Source organism: Pseudorasbora parva, chromosome 11, assembly GCF_024679245.1.
Source record: "Pseudorasbora parva isolate DD20220531a chromosome 11, ASM2467924v1, whole genome shotgun sequence".
NCBI lineage: Eukaryota > Metazoa > Chordata > Actinopteri > Cypriniformes > Gobionidae > Pseudorasbora > Pseudorasbora parva.
Window position 1 is genome coordinate 41,225,015 of NC_090182.1, and position 22,352 is coordinate 41,247,366.

General features: G+C 39.8%; 1 pseudogene; it reads left to right on the forward strand.

Moving 5' to 3' along the window:
• The first annotated feature begins 216 nt into the window (after nt 1-216).
• Nucleotides 217-22,352, forward strand: part of LOC137092098 (solute carrier family 4 member 11-like) — a 61,887-nt pseudogene continuing 39,751 nt past the window's right edge.

The following is a 22,352-nucleotide window of genomic DNA, read 5'->3' on the forward strand; positions in this document are numbered from 1 at the left end:
ATGGAGTCTCAACTCCCCAGGGATTGGCTGAAGCCTTGAGAGCTCGTCGGCTGCACGGTTCATGATCCCCGGGATATGGACAGCACGAAGGGACCTCATGCGCTTCTGATTTCATAACACAAGATAGCGAGCGAGTTGGGACAGGCTGCGGGAGCGTAGACCACACTGGTGGTTGATGTACGCTACAACGGCCGTGTTGTTCGATCTGACTAGTACATGTTGAACCTTCAGCAACGCTCAGAAGCGGTGCAGGGCAAACCGTACTGCCAGCAACTCGAGGCAATTGACATGCAGGCAGCGCTGGCTCTCTGTCCAGGAGCCCACGGCAGCATGTCCATTGCACATGGCACCCAACCTGTAGTGGAAACATCTGTTGATACAACAACATGCCTGGAAACTCGTTCTAAGAGAATACCCACCCGTAGAAAGCTGAGTTTCGGGCCACTGGGTGAGTGTCGGGCCCAGCCTGCATGCCCATCTCGGGACTCGATCGCGAAGCCAGTGGTCCAAAGTACTTTTTCCGGAAAGCAAATTTGCATGTCATTCGGAAATCAAGGTGCCAGAGTCTGGAGGAAGACTGGGGAGAAGAAAATGCCAAAAGGCCTGAAGTCCAGTGTCAAGTACCCACAGTCAGTGATGGTCTGGGGTGCCATGTCAGCATTGAAGCAATCATTTCTGCAAAAGGATTCCCGACCAAATATTGAGTGCATAACTGAACATAATTATTTGAAGGTTGACTTTTTTTGTATTAAAAACACTTTTCTATTATTGGTCAGATGAAATATGCTAATTAGTTTAGATTTTTTTGAGAATTTTGGGGTTTTCATGAGCTGTATGCCAAAATCATCAGTATTAAAACAATAAAAGACCTGAAATATTTCAGTTGATGTCCAATGAATCTAAAATATATGAGAGTTAATTTGTATCATTACATTATGAAAAATAATGAACTTTATCACAATATGCAAATTTTTTGAGAAGGACCTGTATTTTTTGATTTAACGTTTGTGCACATGAAGTGGGGGTGGCATGACATCCGTTGACGCTGTCTTTCAATTCGACAGTTATTGTAAAGCTCCTTGGATTATTTTCTGTCTTGCTTCAGGGGCTGCATCAGGTCACACTGTGCAAACCAAAAGATTTTCATCATTGACAGGTTAGAATTCGGTGTAAATTACTTGCTGTTTTAAAGCAAACACCATGAATGTGTGGTAATTTAATTGCTGTCTGAATCCACATTTCTGAGTTTAAGAATATATCACAAAATGTCGTATGTAAAATGTAGCATGGCACCGGTACTGTTTTTAAAAGTATCGGTTTGGCACAGACATCGTAAAAAAAAAGATATCCAACCCTGAATAACAATGATAATTGATTAAAGGGGTACTTCAGCGCTGGGAAGATGAATCTGTATTTAAACTGGGTCATCAATGCAGTAGAAATGTGAAATTATTTTTGAATTTGGTGTCTTCTAGACTGAGAAAAGACAGAAAATGTATTTTTGTCCCATGGGGATGAAAGACTACAATTCCCAGAATGCTTCGCTGCCCTGTGAGGCCATTCCCAACACCACCAACTTCATTACTGTGACTGAGTTAGAGAAGACACTACAATTAAAAACTGAACGTGTCTGTTCAATATAATGAGTGAGTCACTGCGCGAGTATCACAGCACTGAGCACTGACTGCACGAGTGATGAGAGCTGAGGTAATCGCGACTACATTCGCGGCATACATTCACACAGGAGTTCAGTCTGGCACGCGTTTCAGTTCATGCCTTTGCAAGCTTAACTTTCATAGAAATGAATTTGAGAAGTTAAAAGACTTACATTGCTCACCATAGCTCCGTTTAAATGATCCTGTCTGCAAGCTGAGCTCTCCCTGCCAGCTGAGTGTAATCTCCCATCCCCCATGCGCAGATTCAAAACATGCGGAAATGGCTCCCTCTGCTGGCTGTAGTCTTTAGCCTCTGGGCAAACATTCCTCCTATGATGCAAAAATCGTCATTTTGCATCATAGGAGGAATTTTTCCAGAAATAAAATGCATTAATCTCTCGTCTCAGGGAGATATGAGGGGAGAAAGCACAATAATTTGAATATTCTCCAGGGTTTCTACTGATACAAAGCCATATGCTAATCGCTGAAGTAACCCTTTAAAGTAAAGTATCAATAGCAATTATTTGTATGGGTTTTATTGACCAAAAAATACATAATGTATTCAATTATACAACTACTGTTCATTATGTATTAAAACAAAGGCCTGCAGAGGGTTAGAGTCACACTATATACGTTGTAGGGAGCAGGTGTAAATTTATTTTATAGTACCAACTAACATTTTAAAAATACAAACATTTTTATGAATCCAAAAATTTACGTCATAATAGCTTTAGGAACGATTTTCATACAAATTTGTTCTGCTCGTGTTTTATAAATGAGGCCCATTGTGAGGACTGACAGGGCTGAGATATTCAAAGAAGATAATTAGCACAGTTTGGATGACATGATGGTGAGTTTTTACCAAAATAATTTACTTTTAAGTAAAGAGTCATTTTTATTTTTCATTCTAGTGTTTCACTTAATGTGGAAATGCAAAGACTGTGGAGGGGTCTATACAAGAAGATCTATATTGCTCAAACATTACAAACTTAACCATAAGCATTATGGACATGGATCCACATATCCATGCACTTATTTAAACTGTGTATGCAGATTTAAGACTGATTTATTAAGCCATTTATCCAGAAACCACCCTGTCCAAAGGTTACCCAAAGAACCCCAAATAACTACTTTCAGCTGTCACATTTGTTTTCATCAACTTCACACATCTTTTACCATTTGAAAAACAAGACGACCATAACATGTATGTACAAGAACTGTACCTACAAAACTAATGTTTACGTGAAATTTAAAACTCACAAACATATAAAACACTCTGGAATAAATCTCAGAGTCAGAAACTCTGGCATTCAGAAGTATTTCATGTGATATTTCAGATGATAAAATACCTTGCAGCGATTAGCATGTTGACCCTGCGATTGACAGTGATCCTGTCAACTTGGAAAAAGTAATAGAACTTGCTTTGGTCCTTTTATAATTAGAAAAAGTTTATCTTGTATCTAACACAGCCATCGATGAACTGCTACAAGAGTTAAGCTATTTGATTGGCTATGTATCACTTCCTATCACACAGAAGACTTTGGCAGAAATATTACAGGACCATAGTTGTGAGTTTGACCAATCAATCGTTGAAAAATTAGTTAATGCGTTGTGTGAGTCTAATGCTATTAAAAAAGCAATAGGACAAAAAGGGCTGCTTATGGAGAGAAAAAAAAAGAGTTACTTCAAGAGACACTTTAATGGTGTTGAACCTGTAGAATTTGTACTTGATCCCAAGGAGGAGAAAACTGTCCAGTACATTTCTATTCTAAAGTCTTTGCAGCAAATTCTTGAATGCCAGACTGTATTGGATCAGGCTAGGAAATTGAATGACACAGATGAACTGAAACAACCGACTAAACAAGAAGGTTCTATTCAAGTTTACAAATCATTTTATGATGGTGCCTTTTTCAAAGAGAATGATTGTTTATGCCATCAGAAAAGTATTTCATTGATATTATATGTTGATGAATTTGAAATTTGAAATCCGCTGGGTACGTCACGGCGGAAGCATAAAATCTGTGGCATTTATTGGGGTTCTGGGCAATTTGCCACCATTGTATCACTCATCTTTGTCTTCCATCTACTTGGCTGCTTTAATCAAAAGTGATGATCTAAATTCCTTTGGTTATGAAAACGTGTTAAAGCCTTTGATTAAGGATCTTGTCATTTTAGAACAGAGTGGTGTTTTTGTGTCAAAGTTAGGCAGAACAGTAAAGGGGACTGTTCAGTGTGTGGTAGATGACAACCTTGGGGCACACAGCTCGATTTGTTGAAAATTTCACAGGGTCTTATGTGTAGATTTTGCACTATGGAAACAGTTCAAAATCAGACTACAGAAGTGAACAGTGGACAGTTTTGTCTCAGGACTAAAGAAATTCATGAAGAACACCTAAGACAACTTCAGGACAATGGACTAGCAAACTATTATGGTGTAAAGAAACACCTTTCATATTTTCATCTGACATCTGGGTTCCTACCGGACATTGTCCATGATTTTTTTGAAGGAATTGTTTCTTTTGAGCTGTTGCTTTTGTTTTGTTATATTCATTAAAAATATATACTTTACCTTACTTGAACTGAATGCAGCAATAACATCTTTTGATTTTAAGGGGACGGACAAAACAAATAAACCTCATCCAATCCTTCTTCATTTTGGATCAAAAAAAAAAAAACTGTTGGAGGGAATGCACATGAGAACTGGAGTTTAATCCAATTTGTGCCATTGTTGATTGGTCAGAAAGTTTAATGTGAAGAGCCAGCATGGCACGTTTTGATGCATTTGAAGGATATTGTTGATCTAGTGGTTTCTCCAATTCATACAGAGGAATCCTGGCTTATCTCAGTTTCAAGATTTCAGAGCACAGAATTCGGTTTCAAGAGGTTTTCCCTGACTTCGATCTCAAACCTAAACACCACTTCTTGGAGTATTATCCACACCTGATTCGTCAATATGGACCACTTGTTGCATTATGGACTATGCATTTTGAAGTGAAAGTTCTTTTAAGCGAGTTGCAAGCAATATAAAGAACTTTAAAAATATGCTCCTTTCGCTTTCTGAGAGATATCAGTATCAGACGGCACATTACTTGTATACATGTACTTTTCCGAGTCATCAACTGGAAGTGTCAGATGACAGTTCACATTGATGTTCTTGACAAAGGGATTTCCAGTGGATTGAGAGACAAGTTTTTTAATGTGGACACCATGCACCTAGCTAACAATGTGACACATAATGTTTTGAACTACAAAAGGGGGACGATCCTGATTAATGGATCTGTTGGAGGACTGCCAGACTTTTGTGAAGTAATCCAAATGGTTACTATAGAACAAAGATTGATCTTCATTGTCAAGAGACTCAGTGGGTGGTATATTGAGCACTACAGAGCTTATGAACTTGAAACATCACCCGTTAAGGAAGTGGATCTAATTGAGCATCAGGAACTGCAAGATATATATCCCCTGGCTGATTACAGAGTTGGAGAAATGCGTCTTGTTATCCTTAAAAGATATGTCCATTTGTAAAATTTTGTCCAGGGAAAAAAGCCCCTGTTATTTTGATGATATATTGTGTTGAGCTAATGCAAAGTCAAATAAAATTGTGATGTCAGTATCTGGTTGGCTATTGAACTAAACTACTGCAAATATATATATTTTTTATAGATTTAAAGCATTATGGCCCGTTTAACAGACAAGGCTTAGCCTAAGGCAGGATTAGGCTTTAGTTCATTTAGAATATTTAAGTATCTTTTATAAACATACAATAGGAAAAGAAAAAAGAAAAATTCTGGTGTACACCCTGAGACAAAACAATGGCACTGACAAATTTTAATATATGTCAGTATAAGATGCTATCAGTCTAGGACTAGCTTAAACCTTGTCTGTGAAACCGGTGTTATATTTGCATAGATGTGCATGTGCACTGAAGATTTAATATGGGTTTGGCATGAAAGTTTGTTGCGGTCTGTCACTTCCAGTAAATATGACTGCAGGCATGCATATTGAATTGAAATTGGTAAAGGTTTAACCTCTGGAAAAAGTGCAAAAAAGATAAACATTAAGAATGTTTAATGTTTAGTATGAATGTTCAGTATTCTGAATGTTTACATACTAAAAAATATTTAATGTCTTCCCATTTGGCTCATACTAATTGAGTAACTTCTGTCTTTCAGATTGCCATGGCTGTATCAAAACCTGCAAGACTGAAGGTGATTTTAGGGCAGGACAACATTGAAAAACTTCTTCCTAATGGCATACCAGAGTCACTTAAAAACCTTCACTGCTCAATTAAGACAACCTTTGGGAAACAGGGCAACATCAGACTTCAGTACATGGATCAAGATTTTGGCAGTGATTTCTTCAATCTAATACTACCACTGACCTTAAGGATTTGGGAACAGTCACGGTGATTCTTCATCAAACCACTACAGATCTCGATACCACTAAGGCTGTATCGTCTCATTCCACTTCATTTGACTTGGATGACAGTTTCTATGGCTTCAATTGACGCATCAAATAGCACACTAGGATTTTCGTCCCCTGAATCAGTGTTTTCACGAAAAGAGCAGTGGCCAAAGGAGTTTGCAATTCCTTACTTTTCCTTTGAGACTGAGCTCCAGCTCTAACATGGAAATTCTGAATACCTTCCAAGCGGGAAACTGCTTACTGTCAGCTCTCGTACAAAGTCTGATATCCTAAATAGACTAGCAGAAGACATTTTTAAATACAAGGCCTACCCACAGGATACACACTTCTACATAGTTGCAGAGGCCTTTATAAAGAAGCACCCTTGTCTGAAACAACATGGCGTTTCCATTGGATGTTCTGGTTGGAAACAGCGACTGAAGTATAAAATGGGATATTACAGGACCCAACTCAAAATGCAGGGCTGTGTAGAAGTATCTGTTAACTCACTGAAAGCCAAAGCAGCAACAGATGGTTTCCCTGCAAAGAAAATTAAGAAGCCGAAACATCCACAAGCAAACTTTTACCCTTCCCTTCCGGTTGGACAGATTTCTGAGAGTCTTGAAAAAGAAATACTTGAACTTTTAAAAGAGGTTGAGAAAAGAAAAAAAACAAAAGAGTTGTCAAGGAGAAAATGACTGACATTTTCTTATAGATGGCAGGAGGTGGTAAACCACGAGCCCAGTGTCAGAGATTTTAAGGCCTGTGCTTTTCAGACATTACGAGGTATTGAAAAAAATCAGTTAAAGTTCTAGTTTGACTGGCTAAATACATCATTTGAGTTGTTATACAATTTTGAATAAATCTTTGCATGTGCAGTTAGATTTTTTTTTCTTTTCTCTTTTTTCTCTTCTCTCTGATTTCAGATCAACGCCGAGTTCCATAGGCAAATGGCTGTTCGACTGGAAGACACATTCCTTGCCCAGTTAGACGCATACATGGGTCAACTTATCAAAGTAATCCGTTCAAAAGGAGGAGCAACTAGGGAAAAGACTGCTGCAATTTTTCACATTTTGGATCAGGTACGTCTGTGTTTTACATATTTTTTTTGCTGCTTAAATTAGATTCATGTAATGGAAGTCAAAAAGAGTAACACACACACAAAAAAACCCATACAGGCAAAAAACATTTTTTTTTTTAACTTATGGGTCCTGATAATTTATTGAGGTTTTATTCAACAAAACAAGGTGATGGTTCACTCATAAAATAAAATAAAATGCTGTTAATTTACCTTCAGGCTATCCAAGATGTAGGTGACTTTTTTTTGTTGTTGCTGAAACTGGTCCATGTTAATTCATATAATCAGGGTGTCCACGGGGGCTTAAAGTATTAAAAGTTGATAAATCCATTTTGAGAAAATTAAGACCCTTAAAAGGTTTTATAAAGTCTTAATCATGAGTTTGACTCCAAAAATTCATGTTTTCATGAATATATTTATTTTTAATTATTAAAGGGGTCATATAATGGTACATTAACTTTTACAAGTTGATTATACGGCAATGTGTGTTGGAAGTGACTGTACACAACCATCATAACCATCATATAATGATAAAAAAAAGTTTTTTTTTTTTAAATCTTCTTATATGTTTTCACCTGTCTGAAATCTCACACGATCGGACACCCCTCCCACGACTGTTGATTGACAGCAGCGTTTCAGCTCGGACCCACCCTGAGCAAGCGCAAAGTTGTCTGCCATTGTGGATACGCTGGAGCAGAATGGCATCTAAGGGATTGTGGTGTTCTGTTCTTGGGTGTAATAATGAACACAGCAGTCATTTTGATGTTGATATATCTGATATATCGAATTGATACGGTTGAACTTGCACAGATGTGTCCTGAGAGACACGCGTTGTCAAACTTTCTCCTGTTGTCGAAGCAAGGCTTCACACTCAAAGCCCCCACAGAACAGAGGGGCGGGGTGAGCAAAGCTCATTAGCATAAAATGCACATGCACAGAGAAACGGCTTGCTGAAAACAAAGCTGTTTTTCACCAGGTTAAATGAGTGATTTCTTAGAATACTAAATAGAATGTTTAATTAACGTATATTACAAAGTTTTAATTTAGACACTAAATAATCATATTAACTTGTACAAAAATTTAAAAAATTGCATTATATGACCCCTTTAAAAAACAACGGTATGCTCAGTCTGAGATCGGCTAGGGGAGCGTGCGGCTGCACACAGTCTACGGGTGATGTCACGTATTTTGCAAAATACGTGGTTAGGTGATGTCGCCCTCCATTTTTTCTCCCCTGCAATATATACAATGGTACCGTCAACTGTGGTTACCAACATTCTTCAACACATCTTTCTGTTCAGCAGAAGAAAGAAACTTGTACAGGTTTGGAACAACTTGAACCACTTTTGGGTGAGCTATTCCTTTAATTGTTTTTTTGGTGGCTCATTTAAGGGCATAACCACTATGGTTTTATATTTCTTTTTATAAACATGTTAGTGGCTTAATGCAGTGCAAAGACAACTTGCAAAAAGACTGTTTGGATATTAAGTGTGTCAGGGCTGGAATGGATGTTAAGTGTGTCAGTAAATGAAATTTCATTGGCACAACAAATATGAAGCTTAATGTTTTTTTTTTTTTTTTTTTTTTTTCAAAGTTTGTAATATGGAAAATGAATTATTGTTAATAAATATTTCTAAAGCAATTTGAGTCTTGTGTGATTTTTTAAGTTGATCCAACTGTAGGAAAAATTAATACATTTAAGTTGGAATGCAGCAAAATTAAGTTAGAATAATGTAAATAAATGAATTGAAATAATTGAATGAACTCAAATAATATAATGGTGATTGACCAAGTGAAATTAAGTTGCAAAAACGTGATAATTTAAGTTGAGAAAACTTGATTTGTTTAGGTGTTACCAATTGAAGTAATTTTTTTAAGTTGATCCAACTGTTCACTTTTTACAGTGTACACTGAAGCTAACCCCCTGGGAAATATAGCAAGCTAAGCTACAGCAACTTGGCAAAAGTAGTTGACTACATCTAAGCTACTTTTTATTTATTTAATTTTATATTGAATCAGCTTCATTCCAATCAATGCAATTTCAGTGATCAATTAAAGCATATAGACAAGCATACATTTTCAGTTATTCAAAAACTGTCCGAAATCAATTCGGCAATAAAAACATGTAATCCATAATATTAACAAAACCAGGTGTCGAGAGTGTTTGTGTGTTCTATCTCCCACACACATAAAACAAGTTTCATTCATTCATCCGTTCGTTCGGGGAGGTGGCCAGGCTAGACCCCAATACTTTTAACAAGAGGTGTTTATTCAAGAGACACAATAGATTATTATCAAACTTTGCAGTTTCTCTTTTGTCACTGCACGGACGATGCGCATGCAACAGCAAATTAAGCGCTCGGAAAAAAACGTCAACTAGATAGTGCGAATGTGCACGCGCCCATCCCATCTTTATGCACTCACTGCCTAAGGAGTACTGTAAAAGGCTCACACAGGGCTGGACTGGGGCTAAAATTCGACCCTGGCAAACCCAGTCCATCTGGCCGATGAGTTCCCTGTGAATGTTTTTGCTGGGGTTAGGGCCTTAAATTGGAGATAAATAAAACTAGGACAAGGACAAATAATGATAGATATTATCAAATTTGCAACAAATTAAGATAAACTTAATATTGCTTTTTTTGTCACACAGAAATGCCATTGGCTTTGAAGCACTGATGATTTTGAGCTAGAATGCAGTAAAGTAAATTTACTTCTTTTAAATGCTGTTATCATTTACTCACTCTCGTGTCCTTCCAAACCTTTATGACTACCGTGAAACACAAAATAAGATGCTTTGAAGAATGTTGGCAACCAAGCCATTTTGGTTTGGCTACCATGGAATATTGTATAATCAAAAAAACAGACTCAAATCATTTATTTTATGCTACACAGAAATAAATTAATTTAGGTTTGGAATGACATTAGGGCGAGTAAATGATTACATTTTTGGGTTGAACAATCATATTTTTCAAGAGTTAACACATCATTTAAGTAAGACACTGATATATTTCATGAGGCTATTACATTTCATTAAATCTATTAAAAAAAGTTAATAAAACTTTTAAAGAGGAAAAAAAAGCTTTGTCCTTAATTCATGGGATCCAGACTTTAAAACTGTTTTATAGACTGTAGTTTAACTATAGGCCAGTTTCATTTAAATGTAAGATCATGGTAGTCACAGGGTAAAAAACATAGACTGTACAAACCTTGCTCCTCATTATATGGCTTCTAAAACCATATAAAACATATATAATAAACTATTATATGTGTAAGTAAAAAAAAATGTAAACACCTGTAGAAAATACGAAAAAAGCCTCTATAAAAGTAACTTATATTCTGCAATATTAATTTAAGTAATATAGCAACATTTCTAAATAAATATTTCTTCCAAAACACCATATTTCTTTGCTGTTAGCTGCAATGTAAATTGTGGTTGTGTTAAAGTGAAGTGTTTGTGTGTGTTGCCGTTTTCCACTTTACCTCGTCATGAATACATGCTCGCGGCTGTTTTCAGCTGATTAAACACACCTGTAATGTTCCCATATCATATACGATTGTATAAAACCAAATCCGGATCGGAGTCAAAGTGCCGTATAGAGCAGCATTTAAACGCAGCGTATGTTCGTCAGCGGCTGCGCTGTGCAGATATTCGCCTTTGCAGTTCCATGGGCTCAAATACTAATAAATAAATAAATAAATAGAAAAAAAAGCGCTTAATATGGAGGGGAGGACTCTCTCGCTTCAGCTTGTCAATTCAGAAGACAAACCAATGGGCCGCTGTCGCTGCATGACATGTCAGTGGTACAAAAAAAAATATTTAAAAAATTTAAACAGTACCGGCCCTAAAGTGCGTCGGCCCACCGGGCAAATGCCCGGTATGCCAGATTACCAGTCCAGCCCTGGGCTCACACGCGCATCTGTGCGCGTTCTTATCAGTTGTGTTTCCAATTTGAGCTTGATCTTCAGAAATGCTTGGGAAAAATGTAACGTTAGCTTGTTGTGGACGCTACCGCACTATTTGATCAACAAAAGTGCTTCGCTACTGAAAAGCCATTTGAATGAGAAAACAGAAGCGCTACCACCACGCTACTGAAAAATGTAGTTAAGCTAGTAGCGTCAATACTTGTAGCGACGCTACTGCCCAACACTGCTCGTTCCCTCGTTGCCTCATCAGACAATGACTCTGCAGGCAGCGTATGAAGGCACCTCACAAAACTAATTTCGGACAGACTTCTAAAGCAGTGTAACAGTTTAATGATCTACAGCAAAATAGAGAGAGCTTTAGTGAGAACTAAACACATATAATTACTACAGTAGTGATTTCTCGCTAGAAATGACATCAGAAGTGTAATGTGTTGGTAAAAAAAACAACAACAAAAAAACTTACATTCACACACAAACTGACCCGCAAACACAACTTCTGGACGCCATCTTTTTCCCCCAGCTCAACTGTCACTGAATGGAAAGCACAGGATTGTGGGATATCAAAGGGAGCGAAGGATACATGTGTGCTGCCTTCCAAAATCAATCAGATGGTCTCTCAGGAGACAGGAAGTGAAGATTCGGACATTGCTTGATACCTTTCTGCCTTCAAATGTGTCCCCCGAAGGCAGCATTTTCCAGGTTTCTGACGCAGTCTGCATGTTTTCTCTGCTAATAAGCTGATAAACTGAATCAGGTGTGTTATGAAGATATACAACATGTGCAGTGCTGTAGATCCCTGGGCCATGACTGAAAACCACAGCTGTAAATGATCATCAGATTTTCTTAACAAGTCACTTGGAGGTCCCTTTGCTCTACAACAGCAGAGGGCACTGTTGACATTCACTAAAACAGATAAAACTGTTTCTCCACAATCAGAAACATTTTAATAGGTGATTCTTTAACTTGTGGTTGATGTCCCAGGGGTTGTTTGTTATCAATAGTAACAGATTTCAGCTTTTTAATTTTGCTGTTTGAAGGTCACACAAAAAGTCATGGAAACTTTTTACCAAAATACATTTATTTTTTCTTCCTTTCACATACACAGACTTTGAGAATCTCAGTCAATTTATAGAAATGCAAATTAATGTTTAGTATAATTAATGTTAAAACAGTCATCTGAAGGACTGTAAAATACACAATTTCAATATGAATGTCAAACATCATGTTAAATGCTATTTACTCAAATTTATTTGCACTAAGTGTAAACATTATTTAGATGATTTGTATGTGCAAATAATGGCATACACTCTAAAAACTAATACTATGATTTACTCAATTTTTTTTGGTGAAACATTTTTACACTAAAAAAATTGAGTAAATTTTAAAGCAGTGAAATCAATTATAGACACCATATGAACTGAGTAAAAGTAAGTAAAAAAATTAAGTAGATCTGAGTAACTGCATTTGTTACATTAACAAATTCAATTGAGTAGAAAAAAATGGGTAAAAAGCATTTTAAAAAACAATATTTATGACTAATATGAACTGTTTTTATTTATGAGTATTACTAACTTGTATAGTATAACTTTAATTTCCTCTAAACCTTTGTAAAATACTCCACAGTCCACACAAACACACTTATACATGACATGGCCTTTATTGTCGATGAGTAACTTTACAGCAATAACGCTACAGCATATATGACTGTTTTGACATGTAAAGAATAAGTTATTTTATTCTTTTACAACATTTAAACTCATGTAACAAACATTTTAGAAGTAAAAAATTAAACATTTAAAAGTAATTTAAGTGTAATCAACCGGTCTGTTATCCCATTTCCACCGTATCAGCGCTGTTTCTCGAGCCTGAGATGGACTAACTTTAGCGGTCTGCGGGTGGACTTTGAACTCGAGACTGCTGTCCTGCGTTTCATTCGTAGCTGAAAGATGCTGCGAGGCGCCAGACTCCATAACCTGACAATAAACAAACAGTGCCCAGTTTTAATAAGATTTTATCATCCAAATTCATTATATTCATTATCTTTACGAATAAAGTTGTGTGTTTTGAGCAACACAGCAGGCGTTTCAAAGCCCAACGCCACACGTTAACTTAAGGTGACTCACACTGTCCCTGTATGTTGTTTTGAATTAAATAAAATGCCTTTTAGCACAGTAATGATTATATAGATTAAAAAAAACATACAAACCTGAATTTAACAGAGGAAATGCCCCAATTCTGCGATGCTGAGAAGAAGAAACTGCTCTGGTGACTGAGGAGAATTCAAATATCCGCACTCACTCAACCGTCGAGCTGTCGTCACGTCAGAGGGTGGGGGAGGGGTGCATTGTTTTAATCGAGTAAACTTACTCAATTTCTTCAGTGTGTGTTAAATATTAATAATCTTGATTTGAATTAAGTAATATTTGTGGTTCTTGAAACAGATCGGTTTAATTCTCCATTCTCAAATATTTTGGAATAAATTTCGCAAATGTATTAAGTATATTTAAAATAAATAATTGGTTATTTGAATACTAAATTATTTTAGTGAATTTTTTTTAAATATAACGATACATTTTAGACAAAATTAACTGTTGGATTTTTAGTCAATTATTTTGGTATGTTTAACTAAAACCATCAATGAAATGATATTGAGAGATTTTATTAAGTTAAAAAAGTTAATTATTTCTGTGATATTTACTAAGCCACTGAATTATTTTTTAGAGTGTATAGCCTCAGTGTATTGTAGTAGATTGTAAAATGATATGCAATAACACCAGCATATTCTGTGTATATTTATTAAAATCCTAAATGGATTAAAGTCCCCTTTAACATATAACCCTAACCATCATATACGCTCTTAGAAGAAAAGGTTCTATAGAACCCTAAAAGGTTATATTGGCGCTACGTATTTGGAACCCCTAAAAGGTTCTATATAGAACTCATTTTAAGGGAATAATGTAATATATGAATGAATAGTAGTCTAAAGAACTGTTGTGACAAAAAGGATTCGTTCTTGTCATTAAAGAACCTTTTTAACATAAAAGGTTCTTTAGAGTTGAGTAAAGAACTGTATGGTTCTATATAGAACCCCAATGAACCCCTTTTTGTAGAGTGTAGAGTGCTGCAGAAACGAGTTAGCATGTTATAACTTCAGGTTTCATCGTCCTGAAGTTAGTGGGTTTTTTAATAGGTAATTAGTTAAATGCATGAGATTTGCAATAAACCGATCATTCTATGACACAGCAGTAAAAATCCCTCTTGTGGTTATTTTGAAAGTTTCGACATGTCTTGAAAAGGGTGGTTAACAAGTGGCTAAATGGAACTACAGAGGTTGCCAGGGACATTAAATCACACCGAACAGGCAGCTTCATTATTTAAAATAAATGCTTCTGAGATCTGCTGCTGTTTCTGATGGGAAAAGCAAAATGAGAAATGGGAAAGCTGGACTCGATCTTGATTTGGTTGAACGTAACTCCACGCCCCTGCTCCTGTTAGCAGAGGGTTTTTTTTGTTGTTGTTTTTTTGTCTGGTTGACAACGGTGGGCGGAATTATTTTAAATAGCTTCTGCCAGCAAGGGCTTTTTATTGTTGTTAATTTCCAATCAAACTTTAATTGTGTGTCCTAATTATTGTGTAATTGTCATAGACCTTACTCCCTGGATTGCAAGAGGCGCTAGCGACTGACTGACGTTAGTTTAGCCTTAAGGCTGCAACATACTCCGCAAGAACAGAGAAAAAAGTTCTCGCTCCCAGGGCTGCGAGAATAAAATGACGTCATTTTCGGGTCAAGGAAGACTGATTACACATGCAATGAAACCTTGCAAGACTAAACAGTAAACCAGTTCAAATATAATTTCCACCACAGAATCCTATTTAACACAATACATCTTTTTAGATATGGTGAAATTTTAAAAAGTTTACTTCACTTTAAAAAGTTAAAACGTTTTTGTGCCATCTAGTGGTTTAGAGAAGAAAAACTAAATAGTTGTCTTTTCCCCTGATACATATTTGTGCCGGTATTAGACATATTAATAGATTTTGAAAGGGTGCAAGAGAACAGACTATTTGTTTTCTAAAGAAAGTGTCGAGTACACACACACTATTAATGCATCTGTGTATGTCTGTGCAACCCTGTAACTTTCATCATAACCAAATACTTGCTATAAGTCTTGAAATAATGTGATAAATTGTTGGTTGAGTCATGTTTATGCCTCTGCTGTGTGTTGCCCCCTAGCAGCAGCCAGAGGCATAACTCACTGTGATGTTCCATATATTTAATATGCCCACCAACAACTTTTTTATTTGTTTTTTTGAGAGCGTATTTTATTTTCTGAGAGCGTATCCAAGTGTATGCACACTAGTGTGGATACACGTGGATACGCTCTCGGACTAAATATAAAATATCGATGAAGATAAGATGAACGGAGGTCTTACGGCCTTAGGGTGAGTCATTAATGACATCAATTTCATTTTTGGGTGAACTAACCGTTTAAGTTCAGATAAAGAATGAAAAGTTTTACAAAATGCTAAACTTACTTTAGTTTATGAAATAAAGCCCTTGGTTTTGTAAACTCTGTGTAAGTTTTCTGTTCTGTACCCAAAACTGAACTAATTACATAAAAAAGGTTGATAGCCAATCAAAACTACATTTCTTTTTATCATATGTTTTTTTTAAGGACATGTAATTAGATATCTTTCTGTCACAATTGTACAATATTTATGCACAATCATTTATTTAGTATGCTAAAACGTTGCAGTATTTATTACTCTGCAGTCATTCTTGCTCACTGTGTATATTATTAAAGGGATATTCCTCACTTATTCAAGAGGTGCTTTGAGTAAATTTGCCAAATCGAGCACATTAGCATTATTACCAATGTGATGCCGGGTTAATTTCTCAATGGACTGGTAGCATGATCTCGACTGCAAATTTTAATTATCCTTCCACCTAGCCACCACTTATCCTGCATTAATTCAAATTCATATCAGCTCTTAAATTGTAAGTCTACTTGGTGGAAAGAAAATTTTTAATTCATGAAAGTTAGCTAATAGTCGGATGTTTTAAATATTCTCCAGGCAGACCCAGTGCAGGGCTCAAAAAAAATCCTAAGTTTGAGTGAGTCTTTCAGGTGACAAGCAAAGCAGATGTAATGTGCTTAAATAACACATTTCTGTTATTTAAATAAATTTTTGTGTTATACTCACTTTATGTAGTATAACACAACCCAGTATAGTAGTTGCAGGGTTTCGTGTTTGTGATAATGGCATTAATGAGAAATAATTGTTCTGGCTTTTCAGTGAAAAGCACAGGGACCCAGAGGCAGAGCAAAGCCGCCCTGTTTCATCTGCACTGAAGTAAGTGTATACTGAAGTGATTGCTGAGGTGTGGAGGTGTAAAAGTATGGTTTTGAAGCAGACAGTTGACTTTTTATTTGAAACCATAATGGGTTGATTGGCTATACTTCTGAGGAAAATTAATTCTGTGCCAACCGGTAAGTTCAGCTCTTTAGTCAACTCAATCAGTGGGGATGAAAACCTGGAAGTGGAGTTTTGGTCACTAATGAATTAGTTTGTCTCGTCATCAGGGTAACTACCTTACAGAATCATTTATTCTGGTTGTATTTGCTTAGACTGGAAGATAAGGCAAGAGAAATATGTTTTTTTTTAATCTTCTAATTTTGAAGGACTGTGCATTTTTCTTATGTGATAATCTACACTGCATATTTTACAGTAAATAAATGCATTGTTTTAATCAGACTCTAACATACTACTGGACAAGTGTCAAATAATATATATATTTTTTTAAATCTGAAAAAAAGTCAAAACTTGTGTTACTTACAATAAGTATAATTTATTGCAATATTAGCAGAAAACTGGTAATAATAACTCAGATGGTAATTAAATAATCATGAATATATTTTTCATGTAAAGTAAACATGATGATCTGTTTGTGTTAGATAATGACTGCATTGAAATCACTCTAACACATACCGAATGAATACTTTTAAAATATTGAGTCAAATTGCAAGTGTGACCCTCTCACATCAAGGGTCATGATTCAATTTAATATGTCTAACCAGTCCGACTTAAACGGTTTGTTCACCCAAAAATTAAAATACAGTCATCATTTACTGTCATTCAAAACCTGCAAGACTTTTGTTCATTATCGGAAAAAGAAATGAAGATCGTTTTTAATAAAATCTTTTTATGAGAGATTTTTGTCCTTACATTAGCAGTCACAGAGCTACCACTTTGATGTTTTTAAAGAGATTATAACGAGAAATAATACGAGAATGAACCTCATTGGTTCTCACATATAAAGCAAGCTTAAGTTTACCATAACTGATGTTTGCGTTGATGAATGTTTATATTTTAATACTTTATTTACATTTTTGGGTGAACTAACCCTTTAAGGAACTCAGTGTCAAAAGGTCTCAGAGAGAGCAACTATTTTAGGGTCAGTGCCAATTAACTGAAGTTCCTGCTAAATTTACAGACCTTTTCATGGAACTATTATTCCTGTCAACACCAAAGGGTTGCCTGTTACCTTGCGCAATGACAGTATAAGACAGACAAGAGCCTCGTTAAGAGGTGATTGTAATGTGCCTTTTAGGAAGACAGATTTTGGTCGATCAGCCTTTTCTGTAAAGGCTGTAAGTGACTGGAATAGTTTACCAACTAATATTAGACAATGTACTACCTGTGTCCTCTTTAAATTGCATTTGAAAAGATTTTTAAAGTCAACTCATGTTTGTGATCACTAACTATACAAGTTAAATGACTTTTAACATGTTTTTGTATTTCATGTAAACTTTGACATTTAATCTGTATGGTATGTTTTTGATGATTTGGTGTGCTCCTGCCCAGGGACAACAGATGAAATGTAGCTGTGTAGCTAATTCTGGGGTAATATTTTATTGTCCATTGTCCCTGTCAAATAAAGACTAACTAACTAGGGCAGCACAGTCAGCAACAGGAAGTCAGCAAACCTGCTAACAGGAAGTCTAGTGAGGCAAGCAGCAGAGAAAAGATCACAACAAACTGTCCATTGAGAGTGAATATGTGTAGCATTGTCAGCAAAATATGATTACATGCTTTACATGAGGGCAATGAAAACATATCAGATTTGTTGGAGTTTGAGTCGAACTTGATTAGCTGCTTGGCATTCCTAGCACTGGAACTTTTGAGGGTTTTAATCACTCCACATGTCTGTGTTTGTTCTTTCCAGACAGTCAATGATTTTCATTGTTCATGAGTCTAGTATGAACAGCCTGAAGTAAATGGTTGTGGCACGGCTGTTGAGTTTGGTGTAAACTCCGAGAAATATCTCATACTCGGATTCACCAGTACGATGGTCACGGTGTGTACACTGTAAAAAAAAATATTGTTGGTTTAACTTAAAAAAGTACAGTAAGTAACGTGGTTGCCTTAAAATGTTGAGTTTATTGAAATAAAAAAATTGAGTTGATACAATGAAGAAAATTGGTTCATAAACAGAAACGTCTCGGTTACGTATGTAACCCTCGTTCCCTGAAGGAGGGAACGGAGACGTACGTCAGAACTGAACCGACGAATGGGATCTTACTTTAGAGACCAATCCTACTTCGAGCATCTAACAACGAGCCAATGAAATTTGGCATGCGATCACGCATTCCACGCTCCGCCCCGCAGCGCGGGTATAAAACAGGAAGTGGAATGATAGATCAGCGCTTTTCCTGCTGAGGAGCCGAAAGGTGACCGGACTCCCAGCGGAAGCACAGCATCTGGTGACGGGACGTACGTCTCCGTTCCCTCCTTCAGGGAACGAGGGTTACATACGTAACCGAGACGTTCCCTTTCAGTCGGTCACGTTCGACGTACGTCAGAACTGAACCGACGAATGGGATCCCTATGGAAAACGCCAGGATGCTGGCCCTTCCAGCGTCCTGCTTGAGCGCACTGCACCGTCTAGTATGGTACGGAAGTCAGGGCTCCAAGCAGGGAGTACAGTCACTGCTGTTTCTGCAAGACCCACTCAGAATGACTATTGGATAACGCTGGGAAAGCGTGCCTACCTCGTTCTTGGGAGAGAGGGTACGCTGCGGGGCCACGTCCTTCAGGGAAGGAGAGGTGGCAGAATACACATAAGGACTAACCTGGCAGGGTAGTGCAACATATGGCAGTCTCTGGGGTGGTTCCAGCCTGATTGAAGGGGGGAAAGAACACGCCCAGAGACGACAGAGCGGGCTCTGTCGAGGGAAAGACACGGGGCTAGCCCGAAGGGTAGCTGATACCGTGGAAGAATACACATATGGGGTTGCCGTGAGGGAACCGCTACATATGGAACCCAGCCTACAGCCACGTTTCACAAGCATACGGGTGCAGGCCTGGTGTCAGACGGTCCGCAACGTCTGACACCGGAGGGGTGACGGAGGAGCTCGACAGGGTTAGCTGGTTTCCCGGGGAACACAACTGGAGACAATAGACGCACGTATCCGGCCCAGAGGGCGGGAGTGGCGTTTCGCAAGCCGACACTTAGAACGGGCACTTAGCGCTCCTGGCCACTGGGGGCGAGGATGCGGGAAGATACCGGCTCTACACGTAAGCTATAGAATCTAGCAAACGTGTTAGGTGTCGCCCAGCCCGCAGCTCTACATATGTCTGTCAGCGAGGTGCCTTGAGCCAGCGCCCAGGAAGAAGCAACACTCCGAGTGGAGTGAGCTCTTACACCGAACGGGCAAGGCACGTCTTGGGACTGGTAGGCCAAGACTATAGCATCCACTATCCAGTGGGCTAACCTCTGCTTGGAGACAGCCTTTCCCTTCTGCTGGCCTCCGTAACAGACGAAGAGTTGCTCTGAGGTCCGAAGGCTTTGGGTCCGGTCAACGTAAGCGCGAAGAGCGTGGACCGGACACAGCAAAGCCAGGGCTGGGTCTGCCTCCTCCGAAGGCAGCGCTTGCAGGTTCACCACCTGATCCCGGAAGGGAGTGGTAGGAACCTTGGGCACATATCCGGGCCGGGGTCTCAGGACAACGTGAGAGTTACCTGGCCCGAACTCTAGGCACGATTCGTTGACCGAAAGTGCATGCAGGTCCCCTACCCTCTTGATCGAGGCCAATGCCGTCAGGAGCACTGTCTTCATTGACAAGATTTTCAGCTCACAAGACGCCAAAGGCTCGAAGGGAGGGCTCTGAAGTGCTCGGAGCACAAGAGCTAAGTCCCAAGAGGGTATCGAGGATGGACGAGGAGGATTTAGTCTCCTCGCACCTCTGAGGAACCTGACGATTAGGTCGTGCTTCCCCACGGACTTACCTTCTACTACATCATGGTACGCTGCTATTGCTGCAGCATATACCTTGAGGGTGGAGGGAGACAGCCTTCTCTCCAACCCATCTTGCAGGAAGGAAAGCACGACACTGATCGAACACCTTCGGGGGTCTTCCCGGCGGGAAGCGCACCACTCAACGAACAGGTTCCACGTCAGCGCATAGAGGCGCCTCGTAGAGGGGGCTCTAGCTGAAGCGATGGTGTCTACGACAGCTTGTGGTAGTCCATCTAGAACCTCCGCGTCCCGTCCAGGGACCAGACATGAAGATTCCAGAGGTCTGGACGCGGGTGCCATAGTGCCATATCAGCTGGACCGCCTGGGGGTGGAGTCGCCACTCTCCCGGAGGTGTCGGCTGACGAGAGAGCTCGTCGGCTGTCTGGTTCAGCACACCAGGGACATGAATGGCCCGAAGCGACCTCAGCTGCTTCTGACTCCACAGGAGGAGGTGGCGGGCGAGTTGGAGCAAACAACAGGAGCGTAGACCACCCTGACGGTTGATGTACGCAACGGCCGTGGTGCTGTCCGTACGGACCAGTACATGCTTGCCACGCAGCGGCCCCTTGAGGCGGCGGAGTGCCAGATGTACTGCCAGTAACTCGAGGCAATTGATATGCCAATGCAATTGCGGCCCCGTCCACAGACCAGCAACTGCATGCCCGTTGTACGTGGCCCCCCAGCCTGTGGTGGAGGCATCCGTGAATAGCACAGCATGCCTGGACACTTGTTCTAGGGGCACCCCGGCCCGGAGAAACGAAGTGCTGGACCACGGGCTGAAGGTTTGGCGGCAGTAAGGAGTCACTGGGACCCGGTACTGACCGCTCTGCCACGCCCACCTCGGGACTCGGCCATTGAGCCAGCGTTGAAGCGGTCTCATATGAAGCAATCCGAGCGGCGTGACCGCGGCTGCAGATGCCATATGCCCCAGGCTTTTTTTTTTTTTCGTTTTTTATTTTTTTTTCAAAGAATTTCAGTGGGACCGCTGTCCTGCTCTTGAACATATTCAAGCAGTTCAACACCGACTGGACTCGCTCCTCGGTGAGGCGCGCCGTCCGGTTGACCGAGTCCAGCTCCATACCGAGATAAGAGATCCTCTGTGTAGGACAGAGTTTGCTCTTCTCTCGGTTGACCCGAAGGCCCAACTGGCTGAGGTGACTGAGCACCAAGTCCCTGTGTTCGCACAACTGGTCCTTCGACTGGGCTAGGATCAGCCAACCGTCGAGGTAGTTGAGAATCCGAACGCCGCGTTCTCTGAGCGGAACAATGGCTGCCTCCGCGACCTTCGTAAAGACGCGGGGCGACAGGGACAGCCCGAAGGGCAGGACCTTGTACTGATATGCTTTCCCCTCGAACGCCAAACGTAGGAACGGTCTGTGTTGAGGGAGAAAGACACACGGAAGTACGCATCCTTCAGGTCGATCGCTGCAAACCAATCCTGGGGACGGATGCATTGGAAATGCGTTTCTGCGTCAACATCCTGAACGGGAGCTTGTGCAGGGCCCGATTCAGAACTCGCAGGTCCAGGATTGGTCGTAACCCACCCCCTTCTTGGGCACAATGAAGTAGGGTCTATAGAACCCCGTCTTCATATCGGCTGGAGGAACCGGCTCGATCGCGTCCTTCGCCAGTAGGACCTCGATCTCTGACCTCAAGACCTGAGCATCGCTGCTTCGCACGGAGGTGAAGAGGATGCCCCTGTACTTGGGCGGCCGGCGCGCGAACTGAATCGCGTAGCCGAGTCTGATGGTACGGATGAGCCAGCGAGACGGCCCAGGGAGACCTAGCCAGGCCCCCAGAGACCGTGCAAGCGGGACCAACCGCACCACAGACATGCCCGGGGTGGGGCAGCGAAGCGGAGTACTCTGGCCCGACTCGGGAGGCCCGGAGGCGGCCCGAAGTGTTGCCTGAGCACTCCTGGTTTGGACAGAGAGTGGGTGAGAAGGCCCGGAGGCGTCCTCGGAGCCCACTCTGCTGCCCACTGCCCGGA